Raw genomic sequence first — 24,154 nt, 5'->3', positions numbered from 1 at the left:
TTAAAATAATTTTTTTTTGATTTTGAGTGAGCAAATTTAATTTTGATTTTGAGAGCATAGTCTGCTAAAAATATATAACAATGAGGATTAAAAAATGAAGTAAACAGCAACAAGTAAAAGTGTCTGTCATTGGCTTAGGGAGATGGTTCTTCACTGAGAAGGAGCAATTTTGGAGTTATCTTAATTAATAATTAATGTAATTGGTTTTTGCTGAGAGCCATAGCCAAGTAGGAATGACGTATGGCAATTTCCTTGTCAGCCTACCCAATGTTTCTTAGAGGGAGGACTCTCCATTGTGGAAATGGGCTTGCCTTGGACCCAGGTCATTTGCAGTGACATTTCATGAATGTTTGAGAGTTTTGGTTTGAAAGGTGACCTTGTTCAGGGATTAGGGTGGCTCCAGGTTTAGGGTGGATCCTGCTGGATCAGGGTGGCTCCAGGTTTAGGGTGGATCCTGCTGGGAATAGGGCGTATCCTGCTGCCTCAGGCACCTGCTCCTTGAGTTCTCGTGGAGTTCTTGCCGGGTTCTGAGAGTATTTGGGATGCAGAGCCCGGTGGAGGGAGTATATTTTCCCAGAATGTGCGTGTAGAGTGCTGGTGAGAGTTCAGGTATAAAGAATTGCTGTTTGAATCTACAAGGCTGTGAGTGGCTCGTGATTTTGTGCCCAGCCAGACTGCGGCAGGTTTTAATTGCTACATAGAATTATAAGTCATAAACATACTACTGTTTAATCATTATTTTTGAAGAAGAAAGGACCGGGTCATTTAACTTCTAAGACAAAGCCAGAGTCTGTGGATACCCCAGGTATGCCTCAGTAGTACAACATCCAAGACAAGTGGTTGTATGAAGGCATCCTCTCATATATTCCATCCTAAACCCAGAACCAGGAGGCGTCCCTGCACTGGTTTCCAGGAACTTGGTAGAGTATGCCTGTCCAAGTTCCACAACTTGTGGCTTATTTGCTGAACCGTCTGTCACTCCAACTTCTAATCTAAAAAACACCTTAAATAAATTTATACCAGCCAATTGATATAACTTGGGGAAGTGTCTGCTCCTGGAAGAGAAAATTAAAAGAGTACCATGGGACTTACACATCCTCAAATTAGTTGTATTTTGAAAAATTGGGATCAATTTGATCCTCTGATGCTGAAAGGAAAATGCCAGATATTTTTATGCACTCTTTAGGTAACTGAAGTGTCTACCCTTCTGTTTTTCTTTCTTTCAGAAGTCAGTTATTCAAGGGTTAATTCTCAAATACACTGGAAAAGGAAATATATCTTCTCCTTTGAAGAGTTCTAAGGAGGGAGAAAAAAAATAGTGATGGGGTGGTAGGAGTGAACCTGCCCCAATATAGCATGAGTGGGAATCTCAACCTTAGATTTCAGCATCCATCACAGCCAACAAATTCTACGCCTAATACTCCCAACAGCAGAGGCCCTTCCCATGTCTGAGTCATACTGTAAAAATATTCAGCTGGCTATTTTTTAATATCTAAAGGGTTAAATCTGACAGTCTCTATAATAAACAAGCAGCTCTTTTGTCTCCTATCTGTGGGAGTCTAATAGCTGGAAAAAAGCTATAAAGTATTTATTTCCTGGTGATTTTTATGTGTGTATGTGCATACCTGTGTGTTGTATGTTGTGTCTACATGTGTGCTTTTGTCTATATATGTACATAGTACCAAAATTAGTATACAAATGAATGAATTCTCATAGATAAAAAGAAGGAATAGATCCAAAATGCCTTTCAGTTTATGCAATTTAAAATGGTTCAATCTGTAATAACAAAGTTGTCTCCAAAACTAATAACCCACATGTTTTTTTCCCTAGGTATCAGTCAATAAAGACATTGTTTTCAATAAAGTGTTTAAAGTGCAATATTCATTGCTTTTATTATTTTTCTTCAACAGAAAAAAAAGATGATTTAAAATGTTCATATACTTGGTTTTCATGAGTAACCTAAGTTAAAAATGGATAAATTAGATTTAACATAAATTGGACAAACATTTATAAATGTTTGTAGAGGAGACATCTGATTAATTTTCAAAGTTAAAATATCAATTATCAACTGCAAAATATAAATTTAAGTACTATTGGATTTTTGAATTCTATAAGACAACAAATACTTTGATTTATTAAATGTGTTTTATAAATTGTTGGTAAATGGAAAGATATTGTAAGATTGTTTTGTTTCTGGGTCATCAAAAAGATCAAAATGAATAGGGTTAAAATTCTACTAACATATGTTTTTTCTATGTGCAAGGAACAAAAAGAAACCATACAAGTTTTGATAAGAAAACTATAAGAAAATCATATGATATTTTACCGCATTGAGAAAAAAGAGAAATTTGTATACATACATAAGTTTTTAAGGATTGTTTTAAAATGTAGGCTTTTCAACTTAGGAAAGAGATATAAGGAATTTATAGGTATGAAATATATTTTGGAAAGGAAAATTAGAGGGTAAAGCGAATGTTTCTGAATGATAAGATTTTTTTCTATGATCAAGTAATATTTTTGTCCTAATGTTCAAGATGAAAGACAGGAATAAACTAAGGATGTAAACAATTTTTAGAATGCATAAGTAAGGTACAAAATGTTTGTGAAAGGTAAGTCTCAAAAAGTTTGTGTGATATTAAGTTGGCTATAATCAGCACAGCCAGTTGAATTTATTTGAGGGTTTTTCTAGGGTCAACTTTTAATGCATTGATAGGAAAGAAAGTATAATCCCCTACATTTAAAACAACAAGTATTCCTTAAAACGTTTATCTGCTTTTATTGTAACAGGAGTTTACTTTATGCTTTCAGTATAACCCTTACTGTCCTGCCACTGCAGATTATTTTTAAATTGACATCGTTTTTTTTTCTCTTCTCTTTCTCCCTCTCCCTAACCTTGGACAAAGCAAGATTATCTTCATTCCTATTGCAAGCCAAGTTATCTGTCCTTGAATACACACACACCATTAGAATGAAGTAACTCAGATTTCAGTGGTGCTAGAAGATCTAAAAACAAACCAGCTATCTCATAAAGTTACAAGTAAATTGTGACCCTGAACGGATACAATTGAAATGTGCCATTTAATCATGTGCCATTGAATCATGCTTTTAAGGGCCCAATATTCCCCTGGTAGGTAGTCACCTACATTTCTCCTTTGTTCACAAAGAAAATTTTTTTCTCTTTTTTTTTTTTTCTCAAAATCCTGTCTTCAGTATTGGATTTGCAACAGGAATAAAATACAGACCATGTTTTTGGTAACCCTACCTATTAAGGTAATTTCTTGTGTCTGTTAGATTCACAAATCAATTTTGAGTTTCCTCTTGCTAATTTCATTTATTAACTATTACCTATCAGTGTTTTAAAGAATTACTACTTCTAACAAACTAACCTGAGTTAAAACAATAAGACATCATCTCCTGAGTTAAAACAATAAGACATCATCTCCAGGACAGATAGGATATAATGCTGACTTCCAGTACAGATGCCAACCCATTACTTCCATTTCAAGAATGATGGAACCTGGCCTACTGGATGTTAAAACCAAAGCTTAAAGACCAAAGCCAAGGAAGTAAAAAAGTGAAAGAAAGAAAAAAAATCAGCCAATATTTTGGCCCTTGTCCTGTAAGGTCAGCCAAAACTCAGGGAAGGACAGGACTTCTCTAAGCATCCCGCAACTCCATACTGATTTCCACTGTGGTTGTACTAATTACAACCTCACCAACAGTGTATAAGTGTTCCTTCCCCCTCCACAGCCTCCCCATTATTTATTATTTGTATTCTTGATGATTACCATTCTAAATGCAGCAAGATGAAATCTCAGTGTAGTTTTGATTTACATTTCTCTGATTGCTAAAAATGTTGAACATTTTTCCATGTACTTGTTGGCTGTTTGAATTTATTCTTTTGAGTAGTATCTTTTAGTTTATTTGCCTATTTACTGACAAGTTCTTTTTCTTCTAGTAAGTTTTTAAGTTCTTTTTACATTGTGGATATTAATCCTCTGTTGGAAGAGTAACTGGAAAATATTCTCTCCCATTCCTTAGGCTCTCTCTTCACACTTAATTATTTCCTTTCTTTATAGAAGATTTTCAACTTGGTGCCATCATTTATTAATTCTCATTATTATTTCCTGAACTCAAGGGGTCTTATTGAGGAAGTTGCTTCATGTACATATATGTTGAAGAATTGACTGTATGTTTTGTTTAAGCAGCTGCAATGTTTCTGGCCTAATTTCTAGGCCTTTGATCCATTTGAGTTGACTTTTTGATAGGGATCTAGTGTCATTATGCTACATATGGATATCCAGTTTTACCAATAGCATTTGTAAAATTATATGTTTTCCAACATAGTTTTGGCACCTTTGTCAAGGACTAATGATTACATTTATGTGGATTTGTCTCTGTGTCTTCTCTTCTATTCCATTGACTTGTGTTTGTTTTGATGTCAGTACCATGTTGCTTTTGATACTATAGCTCTGTAGTATAATTTAAAATTTGGTATTATGATGTTTCCTGCATTGATTTTTTTGATTAGGATTGCTTTGGCTCTTCCATATTCCACATGAATTTTAAGACAGTTTTTTTCCAGTTTTGTGAAGAATATTGTTGGCATTTTGATGGAAATTGCATTGAATCTGTAGAATGCTTTCAGTAATGTGGCCATTTTAACAATATTAACTCTGCCTATCTGTGAACATGGGAGGTCTTTTCATCTTCTGGTGTATTTTTCAATTCTTTTCTTCACTGTTCTATAATTTTGACCATAGAAGTTTTTCATCTCCTTGGTTAGATTTATCTATATTATTTTACCTTTTAGGCTATTATAGAATTAGTTTTCTGATTTCTTTTTATTGAATTTATTATTATCAAATAGAAAAACTGCTGATTTTTGTGTCAATTTTGTATCCTGATACTTTGCTAAATTTTTTTATTACTTCTGTAACTCATCTGGTGGAACATTTTGTATCTTCTAAATATAGGATCATATCATGTGCAAACAGTTATAATTTAACTTCTTCTTTTCCTATTTATATTCCTTTTATGTTATTCTTTTGCCTAATTGCTCTGGATAAAATTGAATAAGAGGTGTGAGAGTGGACATACTTGTCTCTTTTTCCTGATTTTGGAGAAAATTCTTTTAGTATATATCATTCACTATTATGTTCGGTATATATATCCTGTATGATGTATAGGTAAGTTTCTTCGATCCCTAGTTTCTTCAATGTTATTTATCATGAATGGGTGCTGTATTATGTCAGAAGACTCTTTCTGTATCTGTTGACATGATCATGTGGGTTTTTTTCCTTACTTCCAGTTATGTTGTTAATTACATTTCTTGATTTACATAAGTTTAACCATGTTTGCATCCCTGGAACAAAACCAACTTGATCATGATGTAGTTTCTTATTTTTTTAAAATACAAATTGCTAACTTTTTTAGAGGGACATTTGCATTTATGTTCAGAAGGGATATCGGTCTGTTGTTTCTTTCCTCAATGTTTTTATATTTGTTTTTATTTGTGCAATAAAAATTTATTTCACATTGGTGAGACTGGAGTGGTGCCCATTGGGCTCAGATCAAGATTTTAGTGGATTTCTCTCCATTCTGAAGGCTCCAGGGGCAATATGATTTCACACATTTGGATTGGTGACAAACTCAGTTCCTCGAGTTTGCAGAATCCAAGTCCCTGTTCTCTCTTTGGCTGCAAAGTGAGGCTCCTGAGCTAAGCTTCTACAGAGTGCTGCATTCCATAGGTATTGACCCAAAACAGGTTAACTCCTCCTGTCTAATCTCTCCAAACCTTGGCTTCCATCACTGTGTCTTTTTTAACTACAGGGAAAGGCTCTCTGCTTTTAAGAATTCTTGTAATTGTATTTGACCCCTGTGGATAATCCAGGATAATTTCTCCATGTTCAGGCCTATAAACTTAGTCACACTTATGACGTCTCTTTGGTCATACCTGTAACTTTTTAAAAACATTCTAATTCGCTTTACTTGACAGTAGAATGCATTTGGACATATCATGCATAAATGGAACACAACTTTTCATTATTCTGGTTGTACATGTTGTAGAATCACACTGATCATGGAATCATACAGGTACACAGGGTAATAATGTCTGATTCATCTTATTGTCCTTCCTTCCCTCATACCTCTTCCCCCTCCCTTTACTCCCCTTTGCCTAATCCAAAGTACCTCTATTTTTTCCCTAGTTCCCCCACTTATTGTGAATTAGCACCTACCTGTCAGAGAAAACATTTGGCCTTTGATTTGGGGGTTTGGCTTGCTTTGCTTAGCATGATGTTCTCCAGTGCCATCCATTTACCTGCGCAAATGCCATAATTTCATTCTTCTTTAAAGTTAATATTTCATTGTGAATATGTACCACATTTTCTTTATCCATCCATCTCTTGAAGGGCATCTAAGTTAGTTCCAAAGTTTGGCTATTGTGAATTAAGCTGTTATAAAAGGAAAGGGCTGGAGGGGGAGGGAAGAGTGATCAGAAAAGGGAGGAATGAGGGATGATTGATATGATGATGGATATCAAGTAAACACTAAATGAATATTAGATAGTAACTAGTACATAATGGTACATAGAAAAAAGATGAAATGTTACTCAGAATGTTAATGATGGCTATCCTTCATAGACTGTAGAGGTAAAAAATATATTCTACTCTGTAATAGTTTGTCTCATTCCTACCTCTGTTTTTAAGTTTTCCTTATTCTTTATCCAATTTTAATGTAGTCAACCCTGCATTTTTTTAAACATTTGTTTGATAGATCATGGACAATTTTTTATTGGCACATTAGAGTTATGCATAATATTGGGATTCACTTTGACATAATTATGCAAATTTGGAGTATAATCTTCTCCAATTTAGTCCCTGGGTACTTCCCTTTTCTTCCTGTCTTCCTTCCCCCTATTCCCTTTCTTCTACTCTAATGGTCTTCCTTCTATTATCTGTAATTTTCTTAAAATTGGTTCTTTATAGATACATAAACTGAGATTCACTCTAGTATATTCACATATTTACATAAAGTAGTGTTGGTGAAATTATTCCCTCATTTCTCCCTTTTCTGATCACTCTTCCCTCCCTCTCCACTAGCACTAATCTCTCTTATGTTATCCATTGCCACAAATTCCTGTCCCTTGTTTTGGTCTGGCTTTCTCATATGAGAGAAAATATTTGACCGTTGATTTTCTGAGTCTGGCTTACTTCACTTCACATGATATTCTCTAGTTCCATCAATTTACCAGCAAATGCCATATGTTCATTCTTCTTTATAATGGAATAAAACTCCACTGTGTGTATATACCACATTTTAAAATTTATTCACTTGTTGACAGGCATCTGGGTTGGTCCCATAACTTTGCTGCTACGAATTGCACTGCTATAAACATTTATGTGGCTGCATTACTATGGTATGCTGATTGTAGTTCTTTGGGAAAAATTCCAAGGAGTGAGATAGCTGGGTCATATGTTTTTTGAGGAGTGTCCATCCTCACCAAGCATTTATGACATGATCACTTGGAATTTCACCAAGACACATGACTTGTTCATTTTGAGTAACTCATATGTCTAGAGATTTGTGAATATATTCTAGATTTTCTAGTTTATTAAAGTAGAAATTTTCAAAATAGTTTCTAATGTTCCTCTGGATTTCAGAAATGCTGTTAGTGATATTCCCTTTTTTTCACCTCCAATTTTGTTTGTGTCTTCTCTTTCTCTCCCTCTTGGTTATTTTAGCTAAGGGTTTATCAAACTTATCTGTGTTGGATATACAGTTTTCCCATTACCATTTGTTAAAAAACTTTATCTTTTCTCCACTGATACCTTTGATACCTTTGTCAAGTTATCAAGGACTGTACCCTGATGGATTTGTCTCTGTGTCTTATATTCTATTCCATTGGTCTTCATGTCTTTTCTGGTGCTAATACCTTGCTGTTTTCATTACTATATTTCTGTAGTATAGTTTGAGGTTTGGTATTATTATGCCTCTGGCATTGCTCTTCTTGTCTGGATTGATTTGGCTATTCTGGGTCTCTTAGTCTTCCAAATGAATTTTAGAACTGCTTTTTACTAGTTCTTTGAAGAATGTCATTCATATTTTGAATTGGATTGCACTGAATTTATATAATGCTTTTGGTAATATGATTATTTTTACAATATTAATTCTGTCTATCCAAGAACATAGGAGGTCTTTCCATCTTTTAGGGACTTATTCAATTTCTTTCTTCGGCATTCTACACTATTTATTTTAGAGGTATTTCACTTCCTTGGTCAGATTAGTTATCAATTATTTATTTATTTTTTTGAGGCTGTTGTGAGTGGGATTGTTATCCTAATTTCTTTTGCAACAGTTTCATTATTGTGGTATAGGAAGGAAATTTTTTATGTATGTTGATCTTATATCCTGCTACTTTGCTGAATTTATCAGCTCTGAAGTCTTTGTGTGGAAGTTTGGGGGACTTCTAAATAAAGGATTATATCATCATAAGATATGTTGTATCTCTTGTCATTTGTTTCTGAGAATTTTTAATTTCTCCCCTGATTTCTTTTCTGATCCATTCTTCATTCAAAAGTGTATTATTCAACCTTGAAAAGTTAAAATGTTTTCTGTTTCTATATTTTATCTCAGTGTTAATTTCCAGTTTTATTCTTATGATCTGATAGGACTTATGATTTGGAGGACTTATCTCTATTTTTTCTGTATTAGAAAATACAGAAAAAATACAAGAAAATACTTGCTTGTGCCCTCCAATATGATCAATTTTGAGAAAGTTCCCTATGCTGCTAAGGAGAGAACAAATTCAGTTTTCAATAGATAAAATTTTCCATAGTTGTCTGTTAAGTTCATTTGATGGACAGTTTTTTTTAAGTTCAGAAGGGTTTATGTCTGGATGACCTATCTAGTGGTGAGAGAGGTGTTAAAATCACTCAGTTTTATTGCATGGGTGTCTATTTGATTCTTTACGTTGAGTGAGTTTTGTTTTATGTACATAGACATTGATGTTTTAGCCTGTAGTTACAATCATCATATCTTGTTGTTGGGTGATTTCCTTAATCAGTATGAAGTGGCCTTCTATGTCTCTTCTGACTAATTTTGGCATGAAGTCTACTTTGTCTGATAGTAGCTACCCCTGCTTACATTAAGTTTCCACTTGCATGGTGTATCATTTTCAATTTATTCATCTACAGCCTATGGATGTCTTTGCCTGTAAAGTGAGTATCCTGTAAACCACATATGGTTAAGCTTGTTTTCTAATCTAATTTGCCAACCTATGTTTTTTGATTGGAGAGTTTAGACCATTTACATTTAGTATTATTGTAGAGAGATGGTTTTTTTTTCCTGCCATTTTAACTTATTTTTAATGCTTAATTCAGATAATTCTCATTAATTGCATATTTTAGTATGATTCATTCCTATGCTGTTTTCAGTTTTATTTATTTATTCTTTTTGCATAAATTATTTCATTGAGCATATTTTGTTGTGTTGACTCAGTGGTTAAAAATTCTTTTTTTTTAAGAGGAGAGAGAGAGAGAATCTTTTTTTTTTTTTTTTAGATAGACACAACACAATGCCTTTTTTTTTTTTTTTGTGGTGCTGAGAATCGAACTTGGGTCCTGTCCATGTTAGGCAAGTGCTGTACCGCTGAGCCACAATCCCAGCCCCTAAATTCTTTTCATTTCTGTTTCTCATGGAAGTTTATATTTCATCTTAAATTCTAAAGTATAGTTTTACTGAATAAAGTAATCTTGCTTGGAACCAGATATCTTTCAGAACCCTCCTTACTTCTAGAGTCTGGTTGAAAAATCTGTTGCAGTCCAAATTGACTTACCTCTTATTTCTTATTTTATCTTTAATAAAAGCCTGCCATTTTTCTTTGTGGCTTTAAAATTCTCTCCTTCTTATGAATATTACATATTTTAATTATAATGTGTTTTGAAGGGAATAATTCTGATCTTGCCTGTTCATTACTCTAAATGCCTGCTGTGTTTGGATTTCCATCTTATACTCAAACCCAATGTTTGGAAACTTTTATATTTTTTTATTGAAAATGTTTTGCATATCTTTAGTTTGTATTTTATTGCCTTCTTCTATACCAATAATTCTTATATTTGGTCTCTAAATATTATCCCAGATTTTTTTAATATTCTTGTCATGGTCTCTTAACTTCTTTTATTTATATTTAGGATTTTATACTTTGAGACCTGAGAACTAGTCATCAAAGTGTCCTAATCTATTGATAATGCTTTCCATCAAATTTTAATCTGATTTTTTGTGGGTCTTTCATTTCCAAGAGTTCTGATTGGTTATTTTTTCAGAATTTCTAACTCTTAACCAAAATGGCTCTGATCCATCTTTACGTGCCTTCCTGTGAGTCTGAGTCTCTTTTATCTTTAATAAAGACACAGCATTATTGGATTAGAGACTACCCTATTCTGGTAGTATCTCATCTTGCCCTAACTAATTATATTTGCAACAATCCTGTTGCTAATTAAGGTCACATTCTGAGGCCCTTGGAAGGACACAAAGTTTGGCAGGACACCATTCAATCCTGTACATATTTCTTCCAGAACTCAACACATCTACCCAAATCTCTTTAGCCCTGCTTCTCCAGTGGGTCAGTCACTGGCTGTGCCACAGAGCTCCTATAGGACAAAGTTGTCTTCCAAAATTCCATGGTGACCATCCTGATATTTGACCTAATTTTGTCATACATAAGCTTCCATGTAAGCCCTAGCCAGATTAATACATGGAACATTCAGACACCCTGAGAGGAGAAAGACTTTTGAGAATAGGCCAAGGTTTTCAGTTCTACCAAGTCAAGAATCCAAAGTACTACAGCATAAAGCATTTCATTCATTAAAATGTCTTCCAAAAGAAGCCAAGTGAGGACATGGCATGCAGGTGGCTGACTGTGAGCCTGGAAAAGAGACCTCACCAGAAAATGGATTTGCCAGCCAATTCATCATGGAATTGCACTTTCCAGAACTTTTAGAATTAAATTTCTGTTTTTTTTTTTTTAATTTCTTTTTTGTTTTTGATACTGGGGATTGAAGCCAGGAGCTCTTAACCCCTGAGACAAATGCCCAGAACTTCTTGTATTTTATATTGAGACAGGATCTCGCTAAGTTGCTTAGGGCCTCACTAAATTGCTGTGCTGGCTTTGAACTCATGATCCTCCTGAGATGCTGGGATTACAGGTATGTGCCAGCTTCAGTGTCTGTAAATTAAGCAACCCAGTCTGTACTATTCTGATATGGCAGCCTTAGACTAATACATTAGCACAGGAGCAGTAGAAATATCCAAGTGATTTTAGGGGGAAACATATGGTTGCCTATGTCTTCCTCAAATTCAAAAGATTAATTCTAACATCCAAGGTGACAATATTAGATATTAGGGCCTGTGGAGATGATGAGGCCTTGAGAGCAGAACCTTCATAATTGGGCTTAGTGCCTTTATAAAAGAGACCACAGAGATCTTGCTAGTTCCCTCTTTCATGTGAGAACACAGTGAGAAGTCACATCAATGAACAACGAAATAGACCCTGAACAGACACAGAATCTGCACAAATTGTTTTGGAAACCTGAACTTCCAAAACTGTGAAAAATAAATCTTAGGCTGGGGATGTGGCTCAAGCAGTAGCATGCTCTCTTGGCATGCGCAGGGCACTGGGTTTGATCCTCAGCACCACATAAAAATAAAAAATAAAGATGTGTCCAACGAAAAATAAAAGATAAATATTAAAAAATTCTCTCTCTCAAAATAAATAAATAAATCTTTGTTGTCTACAAAAATGTGTGCATGTGTGCATGCCACACACATACACATATGATGTTCTACTCTGTATTTTCAAAAAATCATGCTTTACTTCTTATTTTAGCTCACTGATAATTTTAACTGAAAACTTTCTAAATGCTTTCTCATGCATTTCTTCCCTTGTGGTATCAATGTGATCATTTGTTGAAGCATTCGCTGTTTGGGGTTGTTTGTTCCTTTCCTTCTTTGTACTGAATGTATGTCTACCCATCTGCCAGCATGATTATAATCTCCAATTTTATGCAACAAACTATTTAGAGCTCCTATCCCATGAGAGCTCCAGCTGGGTGAACATCCAGGTGTTGATATTTCCACTCAACTTGTGATATCTGCTGTTTTCAGTATCAGCACCACTTTGAGAGAAGACACTAAAGTATTATCACTTTGAGAAAAGACACTAAACAGAGCAAAGCCACATATTTATCAACCTTAAGGAAAACAAAATCTTGAAAATACTCTCTACAGTCTCTAACACAGGTATATTATTATAGGAATGTTCAAGAATAGGTTGATAAACTGGTTATTAAATCTAGTAAAGTTACTGCTACATTATATAGGGAGAGAAAAGTGGAGGAGAGAAAAACTTGAATTTTAGGCAGTTGCAGGTAAGGTAAGAGGAAAAAGAAGGACTAAGAAGAGCAAGTGTAAGTCTGGGCTTGGAGAACACAGAATTATTCCAGTTAATTCTCTGAAAGCTTGGAACAAATGCAATTAAATGGGTTGAGAGTTCAGTTTCAATAACTAGGGGAACAACTGTGAAATCGAAATGAAGAGTGACATATATATACACATACATATACATATATACATGTATACATATGTGTGTGTCTGGAGATATATGTATATATATAAAAATGCAAGTTGGCAATACACCCATTCATAATAATTTATGCCAATGGGGATAAAATACTTTGAGTCTCCCTTCTTCAAGATTTGAGAATTTTGGAAGATGCCTATCACTCTTCAAGTTTTGTTCCTCCTAGAGGTATTGCAGAAGAGCAATTCCTAGTTGCTATTGATTTCCAAACACCCAGTTCTTTTTCATCAGTCCAGGGACCTGAGGCTGCATGCCTGCAGGGTTGTTTTGTTGTCTGTTGGTTATTTCTACTGGGTGCAGGAGCACAGGATGTGGGTTCAAGGTTGTCACACTGTTTATGGCCACTGGACACCCAGTTCCTCCTAAGGGCCTTCTTTAAAGTGGCATTAAGCTTTGTAACCGTCTGAAAGTGTAGAACCTGTGATGGTGTGTCTCTGTGGGTGGTGTGTGGTGCAGAAGCCTCCCTCTTGACTGTTGTAAATTGCTGGGATACCATTCCTGTAACTGTAATATAGAGTCATTTGGCTTTCCTGTGTCTGAGTTCCCATTGCCCATGGTTGTTAATCACCAGTGTATCCTCCCCTCTGCTGGGTCTTCCCTGGAGTGGTGCAATCAAGCACCTGGTGATTGCCTACAACCATGGGGCCCATGGGTCATCTGTGGTACTGACCCTATACCTAGGCTGATCTAGATTACTAGGGTACTGACCCTCTGACTGGGATAGAGAGACACTTGGCCCAAGAGAACTCTTAATACCTATGAGTATGAAGAGTGAGCTCTGTTCCCCTCTGCTGACTAGAAAAAAGAGTCAGTTGGAGAGCCTGTCCCTGGTCTCTTACTGTTCACAGTTTTGAATTGCTGTGCTGCTTCCTTCTTCTGGGATATCCTTGATCCTTTGCTATCCAAGCACATTGAACCCTTCTGTAACCATGAGGCCTGCAGGTACAAGCTGTCTCTGGCCTCCCTGCACTACAGAAGCCTCAGTTCTGGTGGGAACAGCCCACTGGGTTTTACTCATCACCATGATGGGGTGGGGTGTCAGTTGGCCCATCTTTGTCTGAGGTCCCACAGAGGCTGTGTTGAGTGCTGGGTCAGAGTTAGCAGTCCCTGAGAGCAATTAGCTCTTGGTCAGCTCCACTGCACTCCTCTTGTCCATGGTGAGGGAACGGGCGTTTCAGTATCTTTCAGTCAGCAGTGAATCCTCCACAGGTAACTTCTAGAAAGATTACTGGGGCAACCCATTTCAGAGGTATTCCCTCTAGTTTTATTTATTGCTATATGAAGGTGGAGTGGTGCTGTGTTGATTTAATTTCTTTTAGGGAGGTTGGCTAGCTATGAATTCTATAAAATGGTTGCCAGGCCTGGCATGGCTTTCAGTCCACAGTTTGTTCTAAGGTACTTGATCCCTTTGACTGTCTTTGTTATTTCTGTCACATTTTAATTCAGCCTGCTTTTCTTTCCAGCTGTTGTTAAGGAAGTAAGCACATGTGCTTTTCCTCTCCCTTTCCCAAAACTCCACCCTGGTCAGGGTTATGGATTAAGGAATGTTGTCCTTATTTTCTGCTCCAGTAACCAAACACCAGTCCCTCCAAGTGTCAAATTATTCAATATTGAGTTTCAGAATATTTACTCTGTCATCACCCCCTGGTCATTTGCTCTTTCCCTGCTTTCACTCAGGACAGTGGAGGGCTCAGGGATTGTAGCCTAGCTTTGATCTTCTAACTTTGCTCCTCCTCAGTTCTATCTCTATTTGAAGATAACTTTAAATGTATGTTATGGGCATGAAATTGTATCTCATTATTAATGTAATTTGCATTTAATACATTATGAGTTGGACTCAACATCTTTTCACGTGGTTTATTGTACAACTCATTTTCATTTATTTTTTAATGTTCTTAGCTTTTACATTCTGAATTTCTTTTTTTTATTATTCATCACATTTTTTAATGAATTATCTGCTCATATACTTTTACATTCTATTCAACTATTTTCTCTTTTCTAAAAGATTTGTAGGATGTTTGTTATATACAATGCAAATATATTTTCATCTCTAGCCTAATTTTTCACTCTAATTATAAAACATTTATGTGCTATTACAGGGTGCTCACCTATGTTCATTTACTATTAATCCATTTGTTTTATGGTTTGAGTCTTGACAAAAAAAATCTTTTTGGACTAGAGAAAAGATGGTTAATAGGCACAGATGTGAGTTGTATAGGATGAATAATTTTTATGTTTATAGCCCAGAACACATTTCTGGTTGTTTTGGTGCTCATTTCTTTTTTATTCTCCTCTCTCTTGCATAAAAATATCTCTTCCATGATACCAAGTCACATGATTAAGACTAGGTTCAGCTGACCAGATTTGGATGGTTCTTTTACTCAATGCTATCCTAATGGCTTTGAATATTTCTTCATTCAGATAAATGACATTCATATATATGCTAACCACTAGAATCATAGAAGATTAATCATTGTAGGAGAACTTAGAACATGTACTAATGTATTTGAGGAAGTGACCAGGGGCAATTTATTAGAAATGAAGTGGTGAACTCATGTCCTCCACATTTAAGGTCAGTGCCATCTACATAACTCCACATTGGGAGTCATAGACTTTGGAAAAGGTATTTTTCACAATTAATTTTCCCCTCACTCTCCGAAATGTGTAGAATCCTTCCCCTACTCTAATCTCTACATCTGGCTAGAACACATTATTTCTCAGGATTATGTTTGTGGGATGTTGTGATACAGATCAGCAGTGACTCCCTCCTGAACAACATGGTAGATACGAGCTACAAAGCAACTCATGAGATTCCCACTTGAAACTTCCCACAAAGGAAAGAGCTAAAATCCTGAGTCCCACCAACACTGTTTTCTAGTGACCAGCTAACTCTAAATAACAGAAAGTGTTTCAGGGAATAAAAGTTATCACAGAAAATGTTCTTTGGCCTCATTACCCCTCCTACCTGGAAATGCTATCTCTCCCTAGTACATTCCACAGAGCCCTCTTGACATCCTTGTTCTTTAGGGTACAGATCAGAGGATTAAGCATGGGACTAATGACAGTATAAAAAAGGGTAACAAACTTTCCTTCACTCTCAGAATAACTGCCCATGGGTTGGAGATATGTGTACATGGCTGAGCCATAAAACAGACAAACCACCAGAAGATGGGACCCACATGTCCCAAAAACTTTTCTGTTCCCAGTCGTTGACTTGATCTTCAGCACTGCCTGAGCAATGTGTGCATAGGATCCTAGAATTACTGCCATGGGAACAACCAAGATTATGGCTCCAGCCACAAACAGATTAGCCTCTCCTCCTCCTGTATCCTCAAAAGCCAACTTCAGTAACACAGGCATCTCACAAAAGAAGTGGTTGAGGCAGTGAAAGCCACAGACTGACAGGGATGCCAAAAGGCCTGTCTGAATAAGAGCATTTAGGAGTCCTCCCACCCAGGAGGTGATAGCCAGTGACTGGCATAGAAGTGGGTGCATGATGGTTGTGTAGTGGAGTGGGTGACACATGGCAGCATAGCGGTCAAAGGCCATTACTACCAGGAGAACACACTCAGTTCCACCTAAAGTGAGGATAATGAAGAACTAGGCCACACACCCTCCATAGCAATGGTCCTGTCAAATCCAGAAAGATTGATCAGCAGCTGGGGCAAAGTGCTGGTGGTATAGCAGAGTTCCAGGAAGGAGAGGTGGCAGAAGAAGAAGTATATGGGCGTGTGCAGCCGACGGTCCAGTTGTGAAAGTGTGATAATGGTGGTGTTGCTAAAGAGAGTCAGAGAGTAGAATACTGAAATGAAAGTAAAAAACCCATTTCCAGTTTCAGCCAATCTGAGAAGCCCACCAAAATGAAGCCCTCTCCCAAACTGGTATTGAAACTTCCCATAGCCTTTTACCTGCACAAATAACAGAAGACAATTCAATGCCTCTTATTAAAAACACATTACATTTTTATGTCACAATATTGCCTAACACTTTTTTGCTATTCAATGCATTTTGGTCCAGTTCTTTTTCTAGCTCTTCTGTAGAGAAGTTAGTACTGGATTAGGAGTGATAAGAACTTGATTTGAACTCTAGTTTTGTTGCTTGTTTGTTCCATGACTATAGCAAAGGTCTTGTATCTGAGGTTTCTTGTGTGAAAATATCAAGGATGCATCGCCTCCCTCACTGCACTGAGGACCTACTGCAGTTATGTGGAAACAAGCTTTTAAATTTCAGAATGTGGGGCTTGGGTTGTAACTCAGTTGTAGAGTGCATGTGAGACCCTCAGTTTGATACCCAGCAGCATATAAAAAGAAATTAATAAAATAAAGATACTTTGTTCACAAACAACTAAATGTAAAAAAATTAAATTTTGAATGTTTTTATATCCAATACATTTTCTGACATAATAGCTCACAATTCAGAGAAAAGGCCATGTTTAAAAGAATTCAGTGAATGTTAAAAAAAATCTTAAATAAAAATTATGCAAAGAGGACTGTGCTACAGATAGCAAAACAACTCTTTCTGGAGAGTTGAAGGATGGATATAACAGTTGTATTCTATATTGTTCTCTTTTGCCCTCCTTCTTAATTAGGTAGACTCTTTCATTAGATTAGGATCAAGGTTTACCCAGGATGAAAGCTCAAGTTTGGACACAGATGCTCATTTATTTCTTTCTGCTCAGGGAATATAGTCAATTCAAAATTAATCCTTGGAAGTCCACCTCATGACCAGCTGCCATCTGTCTCCAAGAACTGAGAAGAGTCTAGATTAATCTTGGAAAAAAATTAAAAACACATCAGTTCATTATAAGGAGTTATGATACATTGAAATCTTTTCTACTCTTTGGCTTCTTGTAAATTCATCTTTTCACTTGGAGTTGTGAAATAGAATTAAGACATGCAAGTTTCACTGGCCTCCATATTCCTCAACCAAAAGTGACAGCTTGAAAATATCTACTTCCTTTCATATTGCCTAAGTCTTTCATCCCAGTAAAAGAAAGAAATGATGTTAGGCTGGTACAGATGGTTGATAATGACTCACACTTTCATCCCAGGCATGGCTGGGTGTTTACATATTATCCTACTCTAACTTCACATTCAAAAAACTGTGTTAGAAACTCACAGTCTGCACTTACAGATAGAACATGGGGTATTATTCAAGTTCGTGGCCATAGACATGCATTATGCCTTGAAAAAAATAGATTAAAAGAATAACAAAACTAATAAGAAATTTTAAACACTGTGCATGAGAAACAAGTGTCCCTGAAAGCTTTCAGATTAGAAAAGAAAATGCTTAAAGACACATAGTTTGGTTTATATACATGTTTAAAGATCTGTCATATGAAAATGTGGTAAATTTCCTTTGTTTTTCTCAAAAAACCAAACTCAGAACAAGTGCTGAAATTTATGATAGGACAGTTGTGACTCAATAAAGAGAGAACTTGAAAAAAGTTCAGTCTAAAATTAGATTACCTAGAAAAGAATTGATATCGTTGTAACATGAATGCTTCCTGTTCAAACACTGAAATTTGACCCATGAGGATGCTATAACAATGTTCTTGCATCAAATATAAAATAGGTAGGATGATTTTCTTTAATTTACTAATCTAATTTTTAAAAAATTAATTTTTACTCCTGATCTTATTTTGTGCACAAAATGCATTTTTCATTCGCATATGTGGTTTTCTGCAATTCAACTGTCAGTGATTATTTGTGATCAATTCTCTGTGTTTTTGTGTCCAAATGTGTGTCCATCTGTGTGTATATGTATGACCTCTATAAATAATAAAATTCTTGATCAGAAATTATTTTTAATTTTTTTAATCACCTGTGGTTCCACATCCTTCTGTCTAGTCTACCAATTTTATAGCCATATTTTAAAACCATAATATATAATTTACTACTTGAACACAGATATTTGATAATTGCTTTAGAGAATATTTCTTGTCTTCTAGATTTTACCTGGAAGCTGAGTTATCCACTCAGTCATCACTCACTTGAAGTTCAAGAAATGAAAACTACTGTATTTACATCTCTCAACTCAACGGGTTTCAAAGGATATGTGAAACCCATTGCAGATTGGTGGCCTCTAGTGATGTTTGAAAAAGATTCTTTCCTCTTTGGTCCTGATTTCATCTGCGGTGAGAAGTCCTGCTTTCTTATGGTTCCTTCCTTCAGTAGAAGAGATTGCTGAGACTCCCAAAATAGGAGGTGGGAGCATCCTTCTCACTGAACCCCAGTTGATCGCCCCAACCAACTGACACTGGGAAGGAGCTGGTGTAGTATTAAACTATCTCCTGGCCCTACAGCTAAGAACACAGTTCTTCCCTGGGGGCACTGCCAAAGACTCTTAAGAACAGCAGAGAGAGTGTTGCTCACCAGGTGTGTGGCCTTGGAGACCTCTGGGCCCCAATGTCATAATTATAACCAACTGACTGGCCCTCCAAGATCTACCTTGCAGTCCTCAGCTCTCACTATTCCCCATACTCTGCCTAACACACTTCTTTGTGCAGTGTCTTCAGAATATATGTTCTCTCTTGACTCATGTATCTCTGCAGCCTGGGATTCCTCTCACTTCTCTTATTTTGACTCAAAATGGACTAGATTTCATGTTTCACTTGAAGCCACCATGTTTTCCATACCTCAAATCTTCCTTCCCTGGATTCCTCATATAATGCTTATATAAAGAGAGAATATGTGTATCATTGATGAATGTAAATATTTTTTCTTTGATTTGAAGTTTGGTGCTTTTATTTTATAATGTATTAATATTTCTTGTTAATATATTCTATTTTTTTATTTCTAATAGAACTAAAATGAATTTACTCCCTTGAAATTTTATATTGAGCAAATGATACTTTTTAACACACTGTAGAATAACAAAGTACATGTTCACCAGGAATAAAAAAGTAAATATTCAAAATTATCATCATTCACTTACAGAATCATTATGTAATACAAGGAAATAGCTCTGCCATTGTGAGCTGTATGACTGTCAAAAAGTTTCCTGATATACTTGAGCTTCAGTCTCCCCATCAGTAAGACACTGTTTATGTGTCCTATCTAGCACCACTGTTTGAGTATGATTAATGGCACATTGTATGGGAGGTGACTGATGTGTGGTGCTCATGTATTCAGAGGTGGTGTTACATAATACAAACATTTATTTGGTGCATTTCCTTTGCCTGAAAAATGTCAGAAAACATGATCTTGGACACCAAGGAAATCCACAGTGCAAGGAGAGTCAGCTATGAACTGAAATAATTGCCTTTAAAGTGGTAAGTGCTGCACTCTTCTTTTTCATTCAGAGAGACTATAATCATTATTAAAAACCTTAGAACATAATTACCTTACTGAGTCTAACTTTGTATACAATCAATGCACATGGCACAGTATGATGAATACCTTCATATGAGAGTTAACTTCCATGAGGATGGAGAAAGTTTGAAATGTGCTGTTTTGTGGAAGAAAAATCATGTCTTCATACATGTACTTTGGATAATGAAGTCCACCACATTCCACCATCAATGCTAACAATTCCCTCTCACCCCTCTGCCCTATGTAGAATTCATCAATTCCTCCCATGCTCCCCGTCCCTTCCCCACTATAAGTCAGTTACCTTATATCAGAGAAAACTTTCAGCATTTGTTTTTTTGGGATTGGCTAACTTCACTTAGCATTGTCTTCTCCAACTGCAAACCTTTAACTGCAAATTTAAAAAAGAACTTGATATAATGATTGGCACCAAGTCAACATGGAATTAATATAAGGTATTCCTAATACTATGTAAGGTGATATAGAAAAAAGACTGAAAGATTATTCAAAAATGTTAATGGTGGCTACCCTGGATAGTTATAGGTTAAAAGAAAAAAAAGATTCCAAGCTGTTAACTTTGTCTCATTCCCACCTCTACCTTAAATAAGTTTAATGAATACAAAATTATATCTCACTGTTATTCAAACTTGAAATTCATTGCATTTCATTGATTGTAAGTAGGGCTGAATACCTGTTCATATGGTTTATTGTACATTTCATTTTCTTTTTGGATTATCTGCTTCCATACTTTTGCATATTATTGTAATATTTTCAATTTAATAATATATTTGTTGGATGTACATAGCAAATATCTCCTAAGTTCTAGCTTAATTTTTCATTTTATGAAATGTGTGTGCTCACATATGTGCCCTTTTTTGTTTGAGTCTTGACAAAACAAAAACTACCTCTAGGAAAATGGACAGAAGATAGTTAACAGGTACATATGTTTTGGATAGGAGGGAGCATTTCTATGTTCTAGAGCATAGTCATATAACTAAGGTTGATAACATTTAATTGAATATTTCAAAATAGTTAGTAGAGAGTATTCTTTTTGGGGGGTACCAAGGATTGAACTAAGGGGCACTCGACCACATCCCAAGCCCTATTTTGTATTTCATTTAGAGACAGGGTCTCATGAGTTGCTTAGTGCTTTGACATTGTTGAGGCTGGCTTTGAATTCTCAATCCTCCTGTCTCAGCTTCCTGAGGCACTGGGATTATAGGCATGGACCACTGCACCCCTTAGTAGAGAGGATTTTTAATGTTCCTAACATAAAGAAATGATAGGTGTTTGAGGTGATGAATATCTCAATTACCTTGATCTGATCACTATACATTGTATAGATTATTTCAAGCTTAATCATGAGAGGAAATAGAACTCCAGAAAAGGCAATGTGAGGTACATAGAAGACAACAAAGCAGATCTAGCTATCAACCCTTGACTCCTCCATAGCCCAGAAATGAAGGAGTGAAAGAGCAGCTGATCAGAGAGATGAGTGATAGAGCAAACACTCCAAAGTTAGCATTGGTCAGATTGAAATGTGGAGGAACTTAAAAGATTTGTATACTGGAATAGGAAATAAGAATCTAATTTCTTTAACCTAAACACTCAGTGTGGGTTAGAGGGATGGGTAACAAGAAAGAGGGAGAGAAAAACCACATAGGCTGACTTAACAGTTGGAAAGAAAAGCAGACCAATTTAAAATGGGATAGGAGCAGCAAAGACAGTAAAGGAGATCACACAGTTTAGATCACATTGTGGCCTGAAAGCTGTGTTGGACAGGGCAGCCATTTTGTAGAGTTCACATCTATCCACATTCCCTAAAAGCACTTAAATCAATACACTTTTCCCCTCCTCCTGTTAGGAACAAATAAAACCAAAGAAAATGCCTTAGAAATGGGTTGTCTCAGTAATTCATCTAGAAGAAACTTGTAGAGAGAATGCTGCTAGGTGTAGGCTATTGAAAGCCCTATGCTTCACTGTGGAAAAGGGGAGTAAAGTGGAGCTAATCCCTCCCAGGAGTGCAGCCCTAACCCAGGGCTCTCCACAGCTCAGGTGAAGATGGGCCAACTTACACCCTGGTCCACTCAGGCAACTTTCACCCCTGCACCCATTGAAGCAAGCATCAGATGAAGCACCCTCCAACCATGAAGACTAAGCCCTCTGGTCTGACATACAAGTACCAGTTGGCAAGAAAATCATAGCAACCAGGAAAGTAGCTGCTGTGCCCCAGCACCTCCCTGTAAGAGGGTTCACAGCTGCAAGTCCCAGAATGGTCAGCTAACTCAATTCTCACACATGACCCACTGAAGGCATTTGCTTAAGAAACCTCTAGTAGCCAGCAGAAAGCCTGAGAGCACACACAACAGCAGTACACCTCACTAAGGGGCTTGCAGAGGAGTGTCCCACAGACATCAGCCACTGCCTGATAAGCCCAGCTGCAAGTCCACTAACCTGTGACCTGTACATTCCAGAGGGAGCCTAAGCCAACCACCTCCCATGAGTTACACAATACACATCCACCTGACTACAGCGCTCTACCCTTGAGCATGATACCCTGCACACTCTGAAATATACATGACAGAGCCCACATTAAGTTTGACAGTGCTGGATACATGCAGCTTTTCTTCAGGAGGAAATATAGGCCTGTGTCCCCTAACAGGGAGTAATCTGGCTGCTAAATCACAGACAGCTAAACCATCAGAAAGCTAGCAGGTATCTGGACACACCAAAAATGAGAGGTACTTCCTAGGATTGGGAGGTAGTGTGATCACTATATCTTCACATCCAGGGATACAGAGGAAAAACTGAGGAATGGTCAGCATCTTCTAAAGTCTCCAAATTCTGATAAAATCCAAACCAATGAGACTCAATAAGTAATTTCCTTACCTCAGCATGGAATATCTTAAATAGCTATAATGTCAATTTTGGTCTTACAAAATTTTTTTATATTAAATCCATAGATGTTCCCTGATTATTTGATATTTGTCTGCATGAGGCTTAGGCCCTGGGAAGAAGGTTTGATGTTCTGGCAGTAGAAAGACGAAGGAGCAAGGAATAGTTAGGATGGCAGAAATGTTTTATTTAGAGATGGCAGCAGCTCCCTGAGTCTTTGCATAGATCTTTTAAAATATGTCGGCCAAACAAAGAAGGCACATTGCCAAGAGGTTACATAAATGAGTGCATGTTGACAGCAGATGTTTATGACCTTCAGTACATATACTGAATCGGTGTGTTTGTGATCTTGACTACATACTAAAAACTGCTTGCTGGAAGTGTCAGTGACAGAACTTAACTGTAACCACCTTGGATCTGCCTACAATATTATAGCCCTTGATCCAAATGATCATATTTCTTCTGGTGTTTTAAAGCATTAACTGGAATCTTTTTTTCCTAGTCAGGTTTACACTTGCTCCTATTAGTCTTTGTTTTCCCATTTGAATTACCTGCTCCTCCTTCAAATACCCCCATTTTTCTTCTTTGAGTCTTAGTTTATATTTTAAAAAATATTTTCTCTTTCTTTTTTTCTTTGCACGTTTTTCTCTTCTCCCCTTTTCAAGCTCTCTATAGTATAATAGTAATTTTAATATCTTTAATAACTATTTTTTCAATTATTTAAGAACATGACTACAATTTCATATTTGGATTAGTGGACATGTGGAGGACATTTTCAATAAGTTGTGTGTCCTAATTGATGATTAGTACATGGCTTTGTAATTAATAGAGTTTTAGTATCTTCTCTCAAAGTGGTTCTGATACTGAACATAGAAGCAGATACAGGCTGACTGGGAATATTAATACTAGGATATTTTCCACACCTGGGGAATTTAACAGAAAGTAGCTTACTAAGTCATTCCTTGCATAAAAGTGGAAGGGATAATCATCCAGGAAGGTGGGTGGACACACAAAATAATATGAAAAAGCAAGAGATAGAACTAACCAAATAGTCCCAAGTGCCATAGCTGATCCCATTGAGAAATGTGGAGAAAATGTTATATAAACATAAAGATAGTTGACAGTTCAATGTTCAATGAATTAAAAGAAGATATAAGAAATTATCTGAGAGAGAAAACAGAAGAAGTGAAATGCCATTTCAATAAAGACATAGAGATTCTGAAAAAAGAACCAAACAGAAATCCTGAAAATGTAAGACTCAATAAAGCAAATTTAAAATCCAGTTCAAAGCATGGCTAATAGATTAGAC

General features: G+C 36.3%; 1 pseudogene; it reads right to left on the bottom strand.

Annotated features, from left to right (window-relative positions):
- Positions 1-15,601: 15,601 nt before the first annotated feature.
- Positions 15,602-16,538, bottom strand: LOC113177155 (olfactory receptor 2Y1B-like; annotated as a pseudogene).
- Between the last annotated feature and the right edge of the window lie 7,616 nt (positions 16,539-24,154).

Source organism: Urocitellus parryii, chromosome 1 (assembly GCF_045843805.1).
Source record: "Urocitellus parryii isolate mUroPar1 chromosome 1, mUroPar1.hap1, whole genome shotgun sequence".
Lineage (NCBI taxonomy): Eukaryota > Metazoa > Chordata > Mammalia > Rodentia > Sciuridae > Urocitellus > Urocitellus parryii.
The sequence above is the reverse complement of the archived record's forward strand: the minus strand, read 5'-3'. Positions and strand labels throughout refer to the sequence as shown.